Raw genomic sequence first — 20,830 nt, forward strand, 5'->3', positions numbered from 1 at the left:
GTAATTTCTCCAATTAACTTGCATTAGCTGCTGTTCACCTGTGGACTGTACTTCACCAAATATTTCCTCCTGGAACTTATGAACCACCCCTCGAGTCGTTATATCTGCAATGGTATCTGTTATTGCAGGGGTGATGATGCAAAATGTTGAAAAATGCTTGGTTGAAGGCAGATACACCATCTTTTTTCTTGGGCACTTAAAAAAGTAGTAAAGGGAAATATTTTTCATGCCAGCATTAGGATGATAGACCTTACACAGTAATACCTTCTAGGGGATGGTAGTTGTCCATATATCGATGATTCATTGGAGACTTTCTAACCGATGATTACAGGACAGGTATATCTAAGCTGTAAGCATTGTTACTTCCCTCTCTCTCAGCTCAATGAGACATTTTAGGTCATGTCATGCTGAAAGTCATTTACTATTCTTTACCAGACATGTATAGAGGCCCACCACCAATCCATCCACCACACCTAGCACCTTCCCTTACTGCTGCATGAGGTATAAAGCCTACACCCACACTTATCCCCTCACCTCTGTCCAAGGCCCAAAAAGATCTTTTCACATCTGGAAGAGATTTTCTTGAACATCCACTCACCTCAACTACTGTGTCTGTTGCTCTTGATGTAGTCTGCTATACGTAGGGGAGACAGGACGCCACTTCGCAGAGTGCTTCAGGGAACATCTCTAGAACACACGCACCAAACAACCCTTCCGCCCTGTGGCCAACAGCTTCAACACCCCTTCCCACACCCCAAAAGACATGCAAGTCCTGGGCCTCCACCACCACTGAATCCAAGCCACCCAACATTTGCAGGAAGAATGCCTCATCTTCCACCTTGGGACTCTTTAACCACACAGCATCAACATCAACTTGGCTAGTTTCCAAATGTCCCCTCTCCCCACCTTATCCCAGATGCAACCCTCCAATGTGGCACCACCCTCTTGGCCTATCCTACCTGTCCAATTTCATTCCCACCTATCCCCTCCACCCTCCCCACCTACCTGTCACAATTACCCACCACCTGCATCCACCTATCACCTTCCCAGCTACCTTCCTCCCAGCCCCAACCCATCCACCCGATTTATTTCTAAGCCCCCTTGCCCCTCCACATCCCTGACGAAGGGCTTATGCCTGAAATGTCGACTCTCCTGCTCCTCAGATGCTGCCTGACCTGCAGTACTTTTCCAGCACCACACTTTTCACACTTTATCTATAGATAAAAAGGACACACAAGGCACCATGTGACTAACTTAGGAATGGAAACCTGAACAAATACACCCTGATATTTCCAGTGACTGTTCATACATTTCCAGAGGGAGATAGAAAACTGTTCCTCTGCTGAGGCAATCTTGCTCGATGTCTCAATCTAATGAAATATTACTGTACTACTTCTAAGAAAATATAATTATCAAAAATATTATCTGTTATCACAGATGTACAATAGAATGAATAATATGTTTGACTAAAAGATTATAAGGAAGTAGAGATGATGGTACTAGCCACAAGTCTGGAAATTGCTCATCACATTCTATCTCCCTTCTTTATTACCTCTTAGGGCATCATGAAGCAAGGTTTCACATAAGTTGTTTACTGTATCTTGATATGGATCTCAAATTAATAAATTGGAATTAATAATGTACAAGATATGTGCCACCCAAATGCCCAAACGTGTAGCACATGGATATTATGCATTGACAGTCTGTTGGACATTTGCTGGTTGCCATATATTATGTGATGTGAGGCAATACAAAACACCCTGCTAAAGCATAGATATACATATGTATTGGTGATGGAGTTAAACATTTGGGAGCACTGTGCATTCTCCGTCTGTAATACTCTAGAAAGTTCACAGTGCAGTTCAATAGTATTAATATACATTATAGATTGTACAATTGAAACAGGTAAACAGTGCACTTACATGAGCAAGCTTTCAGAGGCCAACAAATTCCTTCCTCAGTTTCACTGAGGAGCAGCTTTAAGGATGAGAAACCTTTGCACTATCTTTGTCTAGGGTTTTTTTGTGCAACTTTTCATTGAGATATGTCATTTAACTCCAAAAGATCTTTCTTTGCAGTATCTCATGCAGCAAAACCTCCAAAATAGCATCTTGGACAGTACCATCTGCTTCATCAACTGACTCTAACCATTTCTTCTCTGCTGTTTCCGAATGTTTTAAATTAAATCAAAGGCCCAGAACTTCTTTAGATAGAATCACTGTTAGATAACTGCTTTGCTTGAACTTTTTCACGTTTAGATACTATTCTGCATTTCTTATGGGTCTTCCAATCCAGGGCTTCAACAAAAATGCAGAGCATATAATCGGTTATGAAGATATGGGTGTACTATACCTTTAAGAGAGTTAAAAACTAGCAGTGACAGCACCAAGTGTTCTCAATCAAAGTAGCATGTGGTCCAGCTACTGGGTAGCTAGGGTAGCTGATTGCCCGGAGACAAAAAAAACAAACTCCAATCCAGCTCCTGCTAAGGCTGTGCATTCTCTTGCAGTTCCTCAGCTCTTTTTGGGGTCTTCTTTACTACCTTCACTAATGCCACTGGGTTAGCTTATTTTACCACATCTTTTCCCACAGCACCTTTCTTTAATGACCAGCACTGTGACTTTGCATGTGCCACTTTCTTGCAGTGAAAACACCTTTTCCCAATGCCCTTCTGAAACCATCAGCACTGTGATTTTCTGTGTCCCACCCCATTACAGTGAAAGCACCTGAGGTCTTTCATGTCCTTGCACCATCTTGGGTTTCTTTAACCTGTGGTAAATTCTTACCAGTGCTCTCGGTTTTGTAGTGTAGGATCTCCCCTTCGCCCATCTAGCTTCAAAGATCTTATCTAACATATAGAAAACAGTTCAGAAACACAAAGAAGGAATAAGGTCAGACTTATGTTGAGTTCAAGAGAATTAAACATGGTCATTTTGATCGATGGGTGTGTGCTTTGAAAATAGATAAGACCTTTGAGGTTCTAAAAGGGATTATTCTGCTGGAGGAGTTTAAAAACTCACTTCCAAAACTGGTAAGAATTCGCATAAAAGAACAGAAAGTTCAGGAATCAGAAGGGCAGCAGAATTAGCAGATAAATACATGTTGGTGCATAAGACAAGCTTCCAGCCAGAATTTTGTCCTGTGAGGGATAGAAGTTGGGAGAAGAACTATGAAACCAAGAGTAGAGAGCACTGGTAAAAACTTGTCACATGTTAAAGAAGCCCAAGAGGGTAGAAGGAGGTGAAAAGCCTGAGGTGCTTCCACTACAATGGAGTGGGATACAGAAAATTACAGTGCCAGTGGTTTCAGAAGTGCCAGAGGTGGGACATGTAAAGTCACAATGCTGGTTGTTAAAGAAAGGCACTGTGGGAAAATATGTGGTAAAAGAAACTAAGCCAGTGACATTAGTGAAGGTCGTAAAAGAGACCTCAAGAAGAGCTGAGGAACTGGAGGAGATTGCACAGCTTGGCAAGGGCTGGATTAGAGTTTGTTTTTTTTGGATATATTTAAACTGATTGGCCTAATTCAAATTTGTTTTTGTCTCTGGGCAACCAGCTACCCTAGCTACCCAGTAGCTGGACCACATGCTACACTGTATCCTATTGAGAACACTTGGTGCGGTCACTGCTAGCTTTTAATTCTCTTAAAGGTACAGTACACCCACATCTTCATAATAAGTCCCATAAAGAAATCCATCACTGTATTGGTGATTCGAGCTAAGTCAAGTATGCACCCTTTTGCAAAGTTGGACAAAGACATTTTGTTGAATATTTCCTGAGTAACTATGCCTAGAAATAATTGGGAACCATCACAAGGAGAAAGTGAGGACTGCAGATGCTGGAGATCAGAGTCAGGATTATGGTGCTGGAAAAGCACAGCAGGTCAGGCAGCATTCAAGGAGCAGGAGAATCGATATTTTTGGCATAAGCCCTTCATCAGGCATTCCTGATGAAGGGCTTATACCCGAAAGGTCAATCCTCCAGCTCCTCGAATGCTGCCTGACCTGCTGTTTTTCCAACACCATGCTCTCGACTCTGATCTCCCGCATCTGCAGTCCTCATGTTCTCCTAGTGAGATAGACACAAGCTACAAAAGGATATGGACAGTTTAGGTGAGTGGACAAAAATTTGACAGATGGAATATATTGTGGGAAGATGTGAGGTTGTCATCATTTGGCAGGATGAATAGAGGAGCAGAATGTTATTTAAATGGAGAAAGACTGCAGCACAGAGGAATTTGTAGTCTTCATGCATGAATCATAAAAATTTAGCTTCGTGGTTCAGCAGGTAATATCAATTCTTTAACTTAAAGGGAATGAAATATAAGTGGAAAAGTCTTGCTAAAGCTATACAAGTTGCCAGTCAGACCACAGCTAGAATACCATGAATGGTTTATTTCCCTTATCTAAGTAAAGATGAACTGGCAATGGATGCACTCCATGGAAGATTCAAAAAGTTGATCCCAAGAATGGAAGGGTTTTGGTATGTAGAAAGTTGAATAGGTTGGGCCTGTGTTCATTGGAATTTCAAAGAATCAGAGGTTGCCTTAATGAAATATGCAAGATCCTTAGAAGGCTTGACAGAGTAGATATGGAGAAGTTGTTTCCATTTGATATTCGAGAACCGGAAGGCATAGTCTCAGAATAAGAAGTTGCAAAGTTAGGAGGCAATTGAGGAGGACTTTCTTCTGAGAGTAGTGAATCTGTAGAAATTCTTACTGCCGAGAGCCGAAAGTATTGGGTTGTTAAGAATACTCAAGGCTGAGATAAGACAGTTTTGGGGGAATGTTGAGTTGAGGATGATCAGATCAGCCATGATCTAATTGAATGGCAGAGCAACATTCAATAGACTAATTGGCCTATGTCTGTTTCTCTATCTTGTGGTCTGAAATGTCCTATCAGATTTGTCAATCAACACCTGATAGAAAATCATCTAAGGAAGATCATGTTAGATGACCTAAAGCTTAAACAAATAAGGCACTTTTAAGAAACATGACTCTGGGAGAAGGAAAGAGTGGGAAGGTTTTCGAGAGGGAATTCCAGACCTAATAGCTTGGGAGCTAAAACCAGCACTACCAATCAGAGAATAAGTTATGATGGTCAAGAGGGCAGAATTTGATGAACACATGTCTGGGAGGGTTATGGGCCTAGAGAAGGTTGAATGAGGCCATAGAGTTGAAAACAAGGAGTAGAACTTTATAATCGAGACATAATTTAAAGCCCGAGTCTGTGTAGGTGAGCAAACATTGAATTGGTGATTGAATATGTTTGGCATGAGTTCAGACACAAGCAGCAGAGTTTTGGGTCAGCCAGTTTTATGCAGGGTGAAATGCCAACCAATAGTGCATTGAAATAATCAAATCTATAGATAATAAAGGTTCACATGAGTTCTGCATGGTTAACTTTACTCAATTTCACAATTTATTCAACCACGAGTGGCATGGTGGCTCAGTGGTTAGCATTGCTGCCTCTCAGTGCCAGGGACCCGGGTTTGATTTTACCCTTGGATGACTGTCTGTGTGGAGTTTGCACGATTTCTGCCAGATGCTCCATTTCCTCCCACAGTCCAAAGATGTGCAAGTTAAGTGAATTGGCTATGTGAAGTTACCCATTGTGTTCAGGTACATGTAGGTTAGATGTGTAAGCCATGGAAAATGCAGGGTTACAGGGGTTGGTTAGGCAGGTGGATCTGAGTAAAATGCTATTGGGCTGAATGGCCTGTTTCCGCACTGTAAGGATTCTATTCTATTCCTGATGTAGGGCTGATGCTCGAAACTTTGATTCTCCTGCTCTTCAGATGCTGCCTCACCTGCTGTGCTTTTCCAGCACCACACTCTCGACAATCATCCCAAGGCTTTGACTTTAACCCATTGTTGGATTTTTTTGGAAGGAGTAGGAAAATTGGCTATTGCCAGTTCAAATTTCCTGGAGAATTCCTATAGAAGGCACAGACTTGGATTTCTGTGGGGTCTGAACATCTGGCCCTGAAGATGAGGAGACTGAAGATCTGGGCCATAATACGTTTAAGAGTTGTTGGTTCCAGAGAATGCTTCCTCAAATATCAGCATACTCCCAGCACATTGTATGCCTGAAGTGTCACAATATCATACTGGACGAGTTCACCTTGCTTTCATAACACATGATCATCCTATAGTGCTACATATGGGTTCTAGGTAGAAAATCATTAGTCTAACTTCCGATGCATTAAGACAGCAGTACATTTCCCATATTAATTTTAAGTACAAACATGCTGCTTCAGATTTTGTCTAATCCATGCACACCCCTTTAGAAATTAATGTTCTTATGTTAACAGAGCACTTTGCCTTTCTGATCAATATTTGCAAGTGCTTCATTATTTCCATTAATGACTTCTTCTACACAGAATAAGAAAACATACAAAACATACATACTGTGGATAGTGGAGGTCTGAATGTTCAAATTTATTTGTGTTATTACCACAGACAAATGCTTCAGAGTTTGTGAATGAATTCTAGGGGAGGACGAAGGAAGAACTATTGACTACAATATGTAAAGGCATGATTAAATGCCAATATGATAATTGATGAAAATTCTGGAAATTGTCTTGATTATTTTTCAGGGAATAATTTATACAGCTTCAGCTTCAAACTCAATTTATTGTTTTAAAGGTATTTTCGAGCCCAAATTAGAATAGGATACATATGTGAGCTTGAAGAAGAGACCTGAAGGACCAAAGAAGCCATTCTCATTATGTATCTTCATACTGTTTTATGACATTTCATACTTCCTAATCAATATCGAGTGTTTCACAATCAAAGTGTTAAGTCTCTGTTGACAAGCAATGCTATGTCTATTCGAGATATCTTATCCCACAGGAGTTCCTGCAGATATTTGTAGCTATGGGAACTCGCTGAATGTCTGCCAGAATTTCGTTTCAATTTAAGTTTGGTCGGAAAAGCAGCTACAACAATATTACAAAGGAAGTAAAATCATATTTATTTGAAATGTTATAATTAAAACTTTTTTAAAAACTTAGGTAAACATCACAAAGTTTTGAATGTTGGATACTAAATTTCACAGTGATCATACACAAAGTTCCACTGAAATTTCAGTAATTATTTTGAGGGGTGAAGTGAAGAGGTTTGGAAGTTCTGAAGGATTCGCAAATTGTTAAAGGTGATATTATTTACATTCTGTTCTAGTAATCTACAGCCTGAAAAGATTGAGAGTGGAAAGAAAGAAAATGCTCTTAAAACTGTCGACACAACAAGAAACAAAAAGGCTTGCATTTACACAGTTCCTTCAAAATCATCAGTCTTTCAAAGTACTTTGAAGCAAATGAAATACTTTTGAACTGTAGTCATTGTTGTAATATATGGGTCAGGAATCAATATTGTTTAGCTACTGGGGATAATGTGCTGTTCTTTTTGTTGAAATACTGCCATGAGATCAAATGTCAGACAATGACCACCATCAACAAAGATAACGTAACCATCATTTTTGACATTCAGTGATATTACAACAGCCAGGCTAATGGCCTTTGGCATCCATAAGGAGGTCACAATTGCACAAACCAATCAACTACTTGTGGCTAGCCAAATCTCACTCTACATATATCCCTGTGCCAGACTAACCCCTTCTGATGCTTGAACAAAGCAGCAGTGTAAACAACACGCATCATGAATTTCAGGATTTTTTTAAAAATGCAGTAATTCCTTCCACTTTCTTTAATTTTTAAAACAGTCCTTTTTCCATTTTAGCTGCAATCAAAATACAGACTATAAAGTTTAAGTCTCAATATTCTGAGGGTTAGTATTGACCAAAGCTGAACTGTACCAACCATAACAATACTTTGGCTACCAGAGCCAGAAGCTAGGAATGGTGAAGGGAATAACACACTCTCCTGACAGCCCAAAACCTATCCACCACCTGCAAGGCATAAATCAGGGGTGTGATGGAATAATCTATTCTTGCCTGGATGAGTCTAGCTCCAATAATCCTCAAGTTTGACACAATTCAGGAAAAAGCAGCCTGCTTGACCTTCAACATTTTCTCTTTTTACCACTGATTAGAGCAGTGTGTCAGCTACATGATTATACATGCTGCTTTGCAGCGACTCACGATGCCTCTATGCACCTCTCAAACCCATGGCTTCTGACAGCTAGACTGACAAGGATTGTAGACAAAGTTAAAAATCACACAACACCAGGCTATAGTCCAAAAGATTTATTTGGAAGGACAAGTATTTGGAGCACGCTTTGAAAGCTTGTATTTCGAAATATACCTGTTGAACTCCAGTCACTGTTGTAATATATGGGTAAGGGATCAATATTGTCCACCCTAGTCCAACACCGGCACCTTTACATCATGGGAAAACCACCACCCTTAAGATTCCCTCCAAGCCATCATCAACGTGACTTAGAACTCCATTGCTATTCCTTCACTGCATCTGTGTCAAAATGGAGTCATAGAGTCATAGACATGTACAGCATGGAAACAGACCCTTCAGTCGAACTCGTCCATGCCAACGAGATATCCCAACCCAATCTAGTCCAACTTGCCAGCACCCAGCCCATATCCCTCCAAACCCTACCTATTCATATACCCATCCAAATGCCTTTTAAATGTTGCTATTGTACCAGCCTCCACCCTTCCTCTGGCAGCTCATTCCATACACATACCACCCTCTGTGTGAAAATGTTGCCCTTTAGGTCCCTTTTATATCGTTCCACTTTCACCCTAAACCTATGCCCTCTAGTTCTGGTCTCCCCCACTCAGGGAAAAGACTTTGTCTATTTATCCTATCCATGCCCCTCATAATTTTGTAAATCTCTGTAAAGGTCACCCCCTCAGCCTCCGATGCTCCAGGGAAAACAGCCACAGCCTGTTCAGCCTCTCCCAATAGCTCAAATCCTCCAACCCTTGTAAATCTTTTCTGAACCCTTTCAGGTTTCACAACATCTTTCCGATAGGCAGAAGACCAGAATTGCACACAATATTCCAACAGTGGCCTTAACAATGTCCTGTACAGACACAACATGACATCCCAACTCCTGTATTCAATACTTTGACGAATAAAGGAAAGCATACCAAACGCCTTCTTCACTATCCTATCCACCTGTGACTCCACTTTCAATGAGCTATGAACCTGCACTCCAAGGTCTCTTTGTTCAGCAACATTCTCTGGGACCTTACCATTAAGTGTATAAGTCCTGCTATGATTTGCTTTCCCAAAATGCAGCACCTCACATTTATTTGAATTAAACTCCATCTGCCATGTTTCGGCCAATTGAGCCATCTGGTCCAGATTCTGTTGTAATCTGAGGTAACCTTCTTCACTGTCCACTGTACCTCCAATTTTGGTGACATCTGCAAACGTACTAACTGCACGTCTTATGCTCGCATCCAAATCATTTATGTAAATGACAAAAAGTAGAGGACCGATCCTTGTGGCATTCCACTGGTCACAGGCCTCCAGTCTGAAAAACAACCCTCCACCATCACCCTCTGTCTTCTACCTTTAAGCCAGTTCTGTATCCAAATGGCTAGTTCTCCCTGTATTCCATGAGATCGAACTTTGCTAATCAGTCTTCCACGAGGAACCTTGTTGAATGCCTGACTGAAGTCCATATAGATCACATCTACCACTCTGCCCTCATCAGTCCTCTTTGTTACTTCTTCAAAAAACTCCATCAAGTTTGTGAGGCATGATTTCCCACGCACAAAGCCATGTTGACTATCCCGAATCCGTCCTTGCCTTTCTAAATACATGTATATCCTGAACCTCAGGATTTCCTCCAACAACTTGCCCACCACCAACATGAAGCTCACTGGTCTATAGTTCCCTGGCTTGTCCTTACTACCCTTCTTAAAGAATGGCACCACATTAGCCAACCTCCAGCACCTCACCTGTGACTATCGTTGATACAAATATCTCAGTAAGAAGCCCAGCAATCACTTCTCTAGCTTCTCACAGAATTCTAGCATACACATGATCAGGTCCTGGGGATTTATTCACCTTTGTGCATTTCAAGACATCTAACACTTCCTCCTCAAAAATATGGACATTTTGCAAGGTGTCACCAGCGATTTCACTACTTTCTATATCTTCTATATCCTTTTCCACAGTAAATACTGATGCAAAATACTTGTTTAGTATCTCCCCCATTTTTTGCTGCTCCACACAAAGGCCGCCTTGCTGATCTTTGAGGGGCCCTATTCTCTCCCTAGTTATCCTTTTGTCCTTAATGTATTTGTAAAAACCCTTTGGATTCTCCTTAACTCTATTTGCTAAAGCTATTTCATGTCCCCTTTTTGCCCTCCTGATTTCCCTCTTAAGTATACTCCTACTTCCTTTATACTCTTCTAAGGATTCACTCGATCTATCCTGTACATATGCTTCCTTCTTTTTCTTAACCAAACCCTCAATTTCTTTAGTCATCCAGCATTCCCTATATCTACCAGCCTTCCCTTTCACCCTAACAGGAATATACTTTCTCTGGATTCGTTGTCTCATTTCTGAAGGCTTCCCATTTTCCAGCTGTCCCTTTATCTGCGAACATCTGCCCAAATCAGCTTTTGAAAGTTCTTGCCTAATACCGTCAAAATTGGCCTTTCTCCAATTTAGAACTTCAACTTTTAGATCTAGTCTATCCTTTTCCATTACTATTTTAAATCTAATGGAATTATGGTCACTGGCCCCAAAGTGCTCCCCCACTGACACCTTCAGTCACCTGCCCTGCCTTATTTCCCAAGAGCAGGTCAAGTTTTGCACCTTCTCTAGTAGGTACATCCTCTCACTGAATCAGAAAATTTTCTTCCACACACTTAACAAATTCCTCTCCATCTAAACCCTTAACATAAAATCCCCTACCATAACCACCCTATTATTCTTACAGATAGCTGAGATCTCCTTACAAGTTTGTTTCTCAATTTCCCTTTGACTTATTAGGGGGCCGACAATACAATCCCAATAAGGTGATCATCCCTTTCTTATTTCTCAGTTCCACCCAAATAATTTTCCTGGACTGTATTTCTGGGAATATCCTCCTTCAGCACAGCTGTAATGCTATCCCTTAACAGCCCTGACTGTTTGATTTGCTTCTGTTCTCAACTGTACCAATCTCAGATTGATCTCTTCCCTCACTATCTACCTGGGTAGCTCCCCACCCCCCTCCCCGCATCCACCTTACTAGTTTAAATCCTCCCAAGGTGCTCTCGCAAATCTCCCTGCCAGTATATTAGTCCCCTTCCAATTTAAGTGCAAGCCATCCTTCTCCCATACACCAGCTCCTCAGCCATGCATTCATCTGCTCTATCCTTATATTCCTGCCGTCAGTAGCTCATAGCACCAGGAGTAATCCAGATATTATTACTCTCGAGGACCTCCTTTTTAAATTCCAGCCTAACTCTCTGTGATCTCCCTTCAGAATCTCAACCTTTTCCCTTCCTATGTCATTGGTTCCAGTATGGGCAATGACCTTTTGCTGGCCCCTCCCTCCCTTGAGAACACTCTGCACCCTCTCTGAGACATCCTTAATCCTGGCACCAGGAAATCAACACACCATTCTGATTTCTTGCTGCTGGCCACAGAAACGTCTGTCTGCACTCGGACTTGGAGAGTCCCCTAACACTATTGATCTCTTAGAACCCAAGGTACCCCTCATTGCATTAGAGCCAGTCTCAATACCAGAAACGTGGCTGTTTGTGCTACATTCCCCTAAGAATCCATCACCCCCTACATTTTCCAAAACAGCATACCTGTTTGAAATGGGTATAGCCAAAGAAGACTCCTGTACTAGCTGCCTACCTCTCTTACCTTTCCTGGAGTTAACCCATCTATGTGGCTGTATCTGAGACTTTCCCCTCTTCCTGTAACTGCCATCCATCACATACTGTTGCTATTGCAAATTCCTCATTAATTGTCTCTCCAACCGATCCATTCGATTTGATAAGATTCGCAACCAACAGCACTTACTGCAGATATAATCCGCAGTAACCCTTAAACTCTCTTTAAACACCAACATCTGACAAGAAGCTGGATTAGTGGTGCTGGAAGAGCACAGCAGTTCAGGCAGCATCCATCGAGCAGCGAAATCGACGTTTCTGGCAAAAGCCCTTCATCAGGAATAAAGGCAGTGAGCCTGAAGCATGGAGAGATAAGCTAGAGGAGGTTGGGGTGGGGAGAGAGTACCATAGAGTACAATGGGTGAGTGGGGGAGGAGATGAAGGTGATAGGTCAAGGAGGAGAGGGTGGAGTGGATAGGTGGAAAAGAAGATAGGCAGGTCGGACAAGTCCGGACAAGTCAAGGAGACAGTTACTGAGCTGGAAGTTTGAAACTAGGATGAGGTGGGGGAAGGGGAAATGAGGAAGCTGTTGAAGTCCACATTGATGCCCTGGGGTTAAAGTGTTCCAAGGCGGAAGATGAGGCGTTCTTCCTCCAGGCGTCGGGTGGTGAGGGAGCGGCGGTGAAGGAGGCCCAGGACCTCCATGTCCTCGGCAGAGTGGGAGGGGGAGTTGAAATGTAGGGCCACGGGGCGGTTTGGTTGATTGGTGCGGGTGTCTCGGAGATGTTCCCTAAAGCGCTCTGCTAGGAGGCGCCCAGTCTCCCCAATGTAGAGGAGACCACATCGGGAGCAACGGATACAATAAATGATATTGGTGGATGTGCAGGTGAAACTTTGACGGATGTGGAAGGCTCCTTTAGGGCATTGGATAGAGGTGAGGGAGGAGGTGTGGGCACCGGTTTTACAGTTCCTGCGGTGGCAGGGGAAAGTGCCAGAATGGGAGGGTGGGTTGTAGGGGGGTGTGGACCTGACCAGGTAGTCACGGAGGGGACGGTCTTTGCGGAAGGCGGAAAGGGGTGGGGAGGGAAATATATCCCTGGTGGTGGGGTCTTTTTGGAGGTGGCGGAAATGTCGGTGGATGATTTGGTTGATGCGAAGGTTTGTAGGGTGGAAGGTGAGCACCAGGGGCGTTCTGTCCTTGTTACGGTTGGAGGGGTGGGGTCTGAGGGCGGAGGTGCGGGATGTGGACGAGATGCGTTGGAGGGCATCTTTAACCACGTGGGAAGGGAAATTGCGGTCTCTAAAGAAGGAGGCCATCTGGTGTGTCCTGTGGTGGAACTGGTCCTCCTGGGAGCAGATACGGCGGAGGCGGAGAAATTGGGAATACAGGATGGCATTTTTGCAAGAGATAGGGTGGGAAGAGGTGTAATCCAGGTAGCTATGGGAGTCGGTGGGTTTGTAAAAAATGTCAGTGTCAAGTCGGTCGTCACTAATGGAGATGGAGAGGTCCAGGAAGGGGAGCGAGGTGTCAGAGATAGTCCAGGTAAATTTAAGGTCAGGGTGGAATGTGTTGGTGAAGTTGATGAATTGCTCAACCTCCTCGCGGGAGCACGAGGTGGCGCCAATGCAGTCATCAATGTAGCGGAGGAAGAGGTGGGGAGTGGTGCCGGTGTAATTACGGAAGAATCTGACAAGAAGCGCATATCACTCTACTAAAGGCCATTTTTGCTCCTTCACAATCTACAGACCCAGAAAATAACACCATCTTATTCCTCTACAAAACACTGCCCCAGGTTACATTAATAGTTATGGCTTATATCTTAAGTTTAATTAAGAGACATATCTCAAAAAACATATAATCAAGAAAGAACCCACTCTACTCACTACTGCGGACTTTCTGTGGCTCCCACTTAAAATCAATACACTTATCTGCTTCTGTGCTGTGAACTTCGCCCAACAGTTCCTCCAAAATCAGTTGTGAATTTCACTGTTTTTTAATTTTCCCAGGTGCACTCCAATGTTCAGCGATACATGAATACAAACAGTAAAGGCAGTAACTCTGCAGGTTCATTGCTGTGTCAGTTTCTTTCTATCTCTCTCCTGCACTGTCCTCACCATGTGCTTCCTTTGTCTGTTCTTCTCCCTTTTAAAACTGCTGTTGTTTTGATGTTTTTTTTCCCCAAAGTTCCAAAACAGTGCAACAGCATATAAAACCATATTTACTGCTCCTGGAAATCACCTCCAACACCTAAAATACCTCAATAAATGAGCAGCTGTTACAGCCAGACATTTTTCCCATCCTCCATCTTGGATTACCCAGAATCCTAGGTCCAACATCCCTCACCTACAGTACTGTGTATTCATCTATACCCTAGGATGTGTTCAAAAAGGCAGCTCACCTCAACTGTAGCTTAGGCAATTAGAAGTTACCAATAACAGCAACAGCCATTTACCATGAACAAATATATAAAAAATACCTTTTGCATCTCATTGTTGGGTTTTGTTAAGACCACAGTTGGGGTATGATCTTATTGAATGGTGGAGCAGGCTCAAGGGGGACTGCATAGCTTATATCTGCTTCTATTGTTTAAGTTTATGCATTTAATTAAGAGAACAGATAGGCTTTGTACTGGATCAGCTTTGATCTTTGTGCTTATGCTTAGAATGGAGCTGCAATTTTCTGACTCAGAGGTGAGTATGGAAGCCATGACTGACAAAAATTTAGTTTATTCAACAAATGTTAATCAATTGTTCACATGTCTGAAAAATGTTTACAGTTTCGAGAAACAAAAATGACATTTGTGCATTGCTATAAATATTCTAAATTAATATCAGATATATACCACTGAGAGATATGTGTTGCAATGTCAACATCTGTTCTTAGCACAGCAGTTTGTACTTATCCACCTTTCCGAATTCTCTGTGGTCCATGTAAATTGCAAGATTGATAAGAATTGAAGGAAAATAATTCCATTGTTGATTTGAGAGAAGAATGGGAATCAGAAAGGTTTGAACCAAGCTCAGGGAAATCAGCCAAATCAGAGTCTCACTGTTCCCTTGCATCATCACCCAATACATGTTGTTTTATGAACAACGTCTTTGGATATGAGATGATAATTGACCACGCAGAAGATGAATGCAGTTTAAATGATATGATTTGAAATAAATAGGATCAACTGCGCAAAGGGATGGTCTGTTTATCATGATGTTTTGATAATATTTAAACTGCTCTTCACACAAAGAAAAGTTCAGAATACAGAAAGTTATTAAACTATAATCGTTCCCCTAGATTTACAGCATAGAAAATACCATTCATCCCATGTGGCCTGCACACTTTCCAAATTACTTTACATTAGCTGCTTTAAATATTATTTCAACTTTCCTTTATGAAATCCATTCTTCTTTACTTCTGTCCGATTTAACAATAAATGCCATGACCCTGCAACCCTTTGTGCAAATAACTAATTTCTAACATTTTTCTTCATCCAAGGCCATGCCCCAGTGCTAACAATCACCATTCATTCCTGACCCCATCCTTATCTCTTGCCACCTCATTATTCATAACAGGCAATAAGGAGATGGGAGAGGGGCAAGAGGGATGATATAGCAATGGGTGCTGTGTGGGAGCACTGTAAATCCACCACAAAGACTATGTTGTGAGGTGTCCTGTTAGTCCTCTCAGCTCTTGTGTGTTGGTTTAGGAGGACTCTGTTAAGACTGAAACATTTTTTTTTTGCAAGCAGTTGCCTAGAAAGTTATTGACTGTACCTTCACTGACTGGATCTGCACATATGCAAATATTCCATCGAATGTTATGCTCAATGCAGCTGATCCAAGCAACTAAAAAGGTCTTGCCATCTGCAGAGATCTGTAAATACATTGGAAAACCCAGTCAGCCTTCATTACTTGGTCTCATTTATGCATTCTTGGCTCATTCCACAGACATCCATTAGCCTATTGAAACAGTTGCATCTGCTCGGGGGCAGTTTGGCTATGACATGAGTTAACCTGTATATTCACATGAAATTTCAGCTGGGATTAAAATGAGGTAGATAGTTCTACTTAACCTCCTAACCATAATCATTTAAGAATAATTTTCCATTTATTCCTATTCAAGAATGTAGTGAAGTAGACAAAAAAATAATTTAAACTGCACAAATACACTCAGATGCAGATGCAACAGGCAGGTAGTTTCTGTAAAAATGCAGCATGATTAAAACAGCAATAACTCAAAGGCATTATTTGGAAATAGAATATGTAAAGACCCCATACCATGCAGAGAAAGACAAAGCAGAAGTATTAATTCAAGAACGAGAAGAAAGCAAGGACTTTGGAGAGGAGATCGGATAGCATCTGGGAAAATATGTAGTGGAGCGACCTGGGATAACAGGCACATTTTTGAATTTGTGAAAGACAAGATGTTTGTCTAATTTTAATAATATTCTGTCCACATGATTTATCATCTATAAATATCCAATGAATCCTCATTGAGTTAGAGTATTACTTGGAATCTTGTCTTGGGTGGACTCTCCCAGTGTTGGCCCGGTAAACTTCATTGAACCTTGAGGCACCTGAGATTATTTAGTAAAATAATCCAGTACAAAATGTCCAAGGGAAAACAATGCTTAATTGACAATTTCTCTCTTCGATCAATTTCTCAATTACTCATTGTTTATTTACACATGATAAAGCAGCTTCTCTAATTGATACTTTAAAGATCTGGCTGATCGACAGCTTTTGTAAAAGCAATTTTCTTTCTGAAAATTATAAATGAATGTTTTTTTAAAGAAAACACCTTTTTTCACAAATGCATTGTTACCATTGGGTTCATTGCTTCTGTACAGAATAGCCCATGTGACTTGGTTGCCAAGGATGGATGAGACACTGTAAGCTAATAGGTGGAGGCACATAGGTTCACGTGGATGGTTTGAGGAGGCATGGCTAAGACACTTAACTCTCAAAATGTTTCAGTATCTAAACAATGATTCATCCAACTCCATGCAAATTGTGGAGGCCTAGAGATGCAATGGAGCTGACTATTTGGGAGTACCAGGTTTAGAAACTTGATCCACACCAGCTTGCACTCATCCTACCTTGATGAAATTGCAGGCACCATGGATGGAACTAGGAATCCTGGAATTTGTTCCATGCTGCTAATGTTAATGGCTTTAAGTCTCCCTAAGCCTGCAAAGATCCAACCCTGTGTCCCTTATAATGCATAAAATGCTGAAGGACTTCTTAAATTACTTTCTCAATTAGGAATTGTACAGGGAAGGAATTATACATTTGAAGTCAATATTCTTGCTGATCATCCTCATTCTTCAGTGTCTTGTTTTTGAATGTTGTTCTTCATAACTTGTAATCATAGTGTCTTAATAACAAACTGTCTGAAATTAGATTTCTCATCTCTTTGTCCATTCTACTGCTATGTCATCCGAGTACATTTTACAGTTTTTCTTCAAACCCTAACGTCTTTTTTCATCACATCTCATACTAGTTCTCCTAGCACAGTCATGACCTGGTGATGCCAGATCCTCTGGTCTCAATCATTTATACATGTACTGAACACAGGTAGTGCACATTGTAAATATCTAATATTCTGTTCTGGAAATATAACTCTTAGTTTAGTGAATTGAATTTTTAAATACAAATTAAATGGAAAACACCCTGCTTTAACAGAACTAATAAACATAAAGACGGTAACAACTCAAAGGAAGGTGTTCAATATGTGTTAGAGTGAGAGGCAAGAAAACAATAAACAACAACTAGTCATCTCTGGCTTCATTATTGAATTACTATATCTAGTAAGATTGCAATTATTGCCTTTATTTGTGTGGGTCCCGGAATGAAAAAGATGTTTTGAAGATTAAATTAATTACATTAAATTTATACCTCATGTGCGATGAGAATAATATTGCAGGGAGATTTGTTTTTAATTTTGGGATTTAGCTTTCTGATTTCTCAAAGAAATAAACGGTCAGCTTGGCTGCCATCTTGTGACAGATAGAAAGAGAATCTGTCAGGAACTGTGCACCAAGGCAGAGGGTTGTTGAAACCTTTGATATCTCAGGGTGGGGGGTATTTCTAGTGACTTGTCTCTACGGTGATCCAACTATCATGTCTTCTTACTTTACTGAGTTCTGAGTTAATGGGTTTAATGAGGTTTATTTAATGAGATGCATTCTGAGGGCCTGGGTGACCAAAAATCAGAAAAATATAATCAAAAGTTACTTTTGCACCCAATCGACAGTTTTAGAATCTTATGGGCAAAGATCCCAGGATCAAAATGAAACTTCCTAGGCTCTATTATGCATGCTTCTACAAAAGAAAATAATGCATTAGATGAGAAAAAGTTGATACTCTGAATTGAAAACAATTTCTCTCATAGTTTTTACATAAACTCTATTCACACCAGTTATGCTGAGTAATGCTATTTTGTAAAATTCACTTGACCTCTGAAAATGTTTGGTTAAAATCCACACAACATAATCTAGTCACGCTTTTTTATTGACTCTGCATTTTATCTATTTAACCCCATGGTGCCCTGTGCTGTGGACCACTTCTCCCTAATTTGATTTTTTAAATATTTCTTTTCTGATCGCGCATCACAGTAAAAGCATTTTTACTTGGTACTCCACAGCATAAAGTGCCCTGGTGAAAGTTCAGTCATGTTCATCTTCCCATTTGTGACACCACCTGTCACTTATAATGTCACTCTGCAGGAAACAGCAGAGAAAATGTTCTTATTATTACATTATTCAAATTTATTTGCTTCAAACCCAAATCTAAAAGGTAATCCATGGAACTGTGGAAGCTATATTGCTGAGTGTCTACAAACCTTGAATATTTGGTAAAAGTATTCAACTTAATGTTTTGTTGAAATTTAAATTAAATAATACTTCTAAAGTATGCAATGCAACATAATTTAGTTGGTACAATTTATGGCAAATATTCACTTCAGTTGAATTTATCTGATTCACTGTTTCATTAAATACAAAAGGTATGTCAAATTCACCATATTCCTTCAATTTTTGGTTAAAAAAATACATCATATGATGAATGAATCTGCAGAAACGTGAGTTATGAAACTGTACTGTCAGCAAGTGAATGCACTTGGTCAACAGCACCTTGAAGATCAAGGCCAGCAGGAATTAATGATGGGAAAGATGACAATTAACAAGGCCAAATATTCTCCACACATATTCATTGTAAACGTGATTGATGGATCCAACCACAGCTGTTGCTGCAAAGCAATGATGGATAAAAAGAAAAGGAAGAAGATCAAATGGTCCAGGAAGCCCAGGACCAGCAGCATCATCCAGCGAATGCTGAATGGCCTCCCTATGAAGACGTTCCAGCTAAAGGTCCCCACAAGAAGGCCAAAGACAATTATCCTCCTTGCTATTTCCTCCAGATGAGCAAGGTGCAGTGTCACCGCAAACTGAAGATGTCAATGGAAACTATCACAGAACTGAACCAACTGCTGGAGTAAGACCTGTGACATGAAGGGAATGGTGGCTATCCTATCCCAGTGTTCAGCAAGGTAACATCTGCATTGTTCTTCTTGTAACTAGTTCCTTCCAAGAAGCCACTGGGGATCAATGTGAGATCTCTCACTTGTCCATCCACAAATGTACCAAGGCTGTAACCAATGCAATTTGTCTCAGATCACACTGATTCACCTTTGTTCCTGTGACAATATCAATGCTGCAGACTTTGCCAACAAAGTTGGCATTCCCCCACGTGCAGAGAGCTAAAGACTGGACATTAATCATGTTGACAGGGCCATAACATCTTTCAAATTACTTTATCAACAGAATAAAGTTCCATTAATGTCACAAATGTCCATGTCATCTGTGATCAGCCGTACCACATCTTAGAAATTGGTGCCAGGTACCCTGGGATGATACCGTGATGTCTATATCTTTGGGATCTCTCATGTTCCTGCCATGCTTGAAAGGCCACGTGGGCTGTGGGGAGAATAAGAACTGTGATTGATGCTGATGAGTCTATTTTACAAACTGAGATACAATACTGCCTATTCTTCAACCAGGGCCATGGTAGAACAGAGAATAGCCTGCTGATGATGGAGTACTGCTGCTTGGTTCAGCCTGGTGTGGTCATGATGTATGCTTGAAACAGAGTGCATCACATAATCCCAATATGCTATGTTCTGCACAGCAGGAGCTGGCAAAGAGTGTATGTAATTGAAATTGTTTAACTGGGAGGGAAGGAGAGTCTGCTGTGGAGGAAAATGAGAATATAGAGCAAGAGGAGCATCGGCTTCTGCAGAATAGAGTACCAACACGTACTACACACCCTGCAAGACTCAATTAATTTCCTGTTCTTTGGATGTGAGATGGGTGTAATGATCATTCATTGAGTGTAATTTTGTTGTTACTTGACAGGCTTGCAGTCCATTTCAGTTCTGAAAAATAAATACACCTTCTGTGTTTGTTTGCTCCTCATTTTTGCACACGGTTGGCCCACATTTAACAATGATGAGATACTGGGCTACATTGGGCACTGGCTAAGACTTTGACATTCTTGTAAAATGCAATGTGGCTAAAGACAGGTAATCAGTGTGGCTTGGTGCTTAAACAATGATAGATGTAAGACGGTTCAGATGCATGTGCAATTTTGTGTCAGCCCTGCCACCTTTATGCCCTGAGAAGGAGTGGTTTATGGTTGCTGTCCTGCTTTGTGTATCGTGAAGTCAATTCCAGACTGTCAGTGCTAGATATGGTGCATGGTTAGTTCAAAGATGTACCAGTGCCAGGGATCCCCGGATTTCACCTCATGGTAAGAGCTTCCCCTAGTGGTGAGTGGGAGAATAGAATGACTGGAGTACCATTGATCATGGTGCATTGTTAATGAGGTTGTTTGGGATGATACCATTTCTCAATGATTTTATTACCAGGTATTTGAGGTGTGCTTCTGTGAAAAAGGCACAGTGTGAATACAAATATTGTTTAATGCAAAGCTCATGTGTAAAATTACAGTCTAGAGAGGAAAAGTGTACAAGATGATTAACCCTCGGGGGAATAAGAATTGCAATCAGTATTC

General features: G+C 41.1%; 1 protein-coding gene across 4 annotated transcripts in view; it reads left to right on the forward strand.

Annotated features, from left to right (window-relative positions):
- LOC140486218 (limbic system-associated membrane protein-like) overlaps positions 1 to 20,830 on the forward strand; it is an 884,602-nt gene that overhangs the window by 706,670 nt on the left and 157,102 nt on the right. The window lies entirely within an intron of this gene.

The sequence above is a fragment of the Chiloscyllium punctatum genome, chromosome 15 (genome assembly GCF_047496795.1).
Source record: "Chiloscyllium punctatum isolate Juve2018m chromosome 15, sChiPun1.3, whole genome shotgun sequence".
Taxonomy (NCBI): Eukaryota; Metazoa; Chordata; class Chondrichthyes; order Orectolobiformes; family Hemiscylliidae; genus Chiloscyllium; species Chiloscyllium punctatum.